Source organism: Mandrillus leucophaeus, unplaced genomic scaffold (genome assembly GCF_000951045.1).
Source record: "Mandrillus leucophaeus isolate KB7577 unplaced genomic scaffold, Mleu.le_1.0 Scaffold619, whole genome shotgun sequence".
In the NCBI taxonomy this organism is placed as follows: Eukaryota; Metazoa; Chordata; class Mammalia; order Primates; family Cercopithecidae; genus Mandrillus; species Mandrillus leucophaeus.
The window spans coordinates 923080-924878 of NW_012106686.1; the positions used below are offsets into that span (position 1 = coordinate 923080).

General features: G+C 50.0%; 1 protein-coding gene across 1 annotated transcript in view; it reads left to right on the forward strand.

The window, feature by feature from the left end:
- FAM180A (family with sequence similarity 180, member A) overlaps positions 1–1799 on the forward strand; it is a 20632-nt gene that overhangs the window by 12187 nt on the left and 6646 nt on the right. The gene's annotated exons all lie outside the window — the stretch shown is intronic.

Below are 1799 nucleotides of genomic sequence, written 5' to 3' on the forward strand. Positions count from 1 at the left end.
TTTTGGAAAAGGAGAAGTGACCTGAGCCCCTGACCATGAGTGACCCCTGCTGTGGTAGGGACTAGCCTAATTTGTAGAGGTCACAGAATCTTGCTCATTCATAAAGTATTCCTCATGCCTCCTGTCTTTCTCACATGCTATAACAGAGAATGATGGCGTTAGGAGTTCAGTTCAGTTTAAATTAAAATTAGAATTGGCCCATAGGCATCAATCCTGGCGCCCAGGCAGCAGAGTGTGGCAAAATTCCCAAGCAAAGGCCTTGAGGCAGGACTTGCCAGGAAATGCCAAGCTGTTGTCTAGGTGCAGCCATGTCTCCAAGGCCCTGCATGCTGTGACAGCAGTGCTGTCTGGATGAGCTGCCAGCCCAGCTGGGTTTCTGGAAGCCACGGACCACCCTGCCAGCTCTCTTCCACTGCCTCTCACTTTGCATCACTGAGACCCCACTCCTCCTCCAAACCACAGGGTCAGTTTCCCAAGGCCACCCAGATTGGTTCAGTGTTATGATTCCAGGCTCGAGATCTGAGCTTTAGTACTGGCTCTGTCACCCGTCCGCTGTGCCACCTTGCATAAGCCATAGTTTCTCTCTGGGCCTGACACTCCTCATCTGTTAAATGAGAGAATTCAACTATGCTGTCCAAAATTCCCGTCCCGCTGTGACATCCTCTGACTCCATACACTAGGACTGTCTGGTTAAGAAAGAGACAGCTGGGCCAGGTGCGGTGGCTCATGCTTGTAATCCCAGCTCTTTGGGAGGCCGAGGCAGGTGGATCACCTGAGGTCAGGAGTTCGAGACCAGCCTGGCCACCATGGTGAAACCCCATCTCTACCAAAAATACAAAAATTAGCCGGGCGTGGTGGCATGCACCTGTAATCCCAGCTACTTGGGAGGCTGAGGCAGGAGAATCACTTGAACCCAGCAGGTGGAGGTTGCAGTGATCTCAGATCATGCCACTGCACTCCAGCCTGGGCGACAAAGCGAGACTCCATCTCAAAAAAATAAAATAAAATAAGAGATAACTTGCTGTAGCCATGTAGTTAAGTCAGGGGAGAGATTTCAAATCCTGCCTTGGGAACCAGACTGGGAAATGCAGAGTCTTTGCCTAGTCATGAACATGGGAGTCACACGAAGAGAGACATATTTCAGAAAGATCATAGACAGTGCCATGGAGGATGAACTAGGGCAGGGGAAGATGGAGACAGAGAGAAGAGTTAGGATTTGGAGTCATTCCATCCCGACTGTGAGCCTGGCACTACGCAGGGAAGTGCATGGCAGACCCAGTTCCTACGCTTAGTGGGCAGGTGAGAGAAAAGGGCAAACCTCTGTATCCCACTTGATTCCTAGCACAATCCTCTGCATCCTTCAAACTCTGAACATTTTTCCAGAGGTCTTATAGTAAATATAAAGAAACTAGAGCTATACTCAAATAAATAGATTGTTTGCCAAGGATGTACTTCTTGACTTTTCCAAAAGCTGCCAAGAAGAATCAGTCAGAACATCAGTCATTTGGCTTGGCGCAGTGGCTCATGCCTGTCATCCCAGCACTTTGGGAGGTCGAGGCTGGGGGATCATCTGAGGTCAGGAGTTTTCGAGACCAGCCGGACCAACATGGTGAAACCCCATCTCTACTAAAAATACGAAAAACTAGCCGGGCATGGTGGCGGGTGCCTGTAATCCCGGCTACTTGGGAAGCTGAGACAGGAGAATCGCTTGAACCGGGGAGATGGAGGTTGCAGTGAGCTGAGATCGTGCCACTGCATTCCAGCCTGAGTGACAGAGTGAGACTCCATCTCAAAAAAAA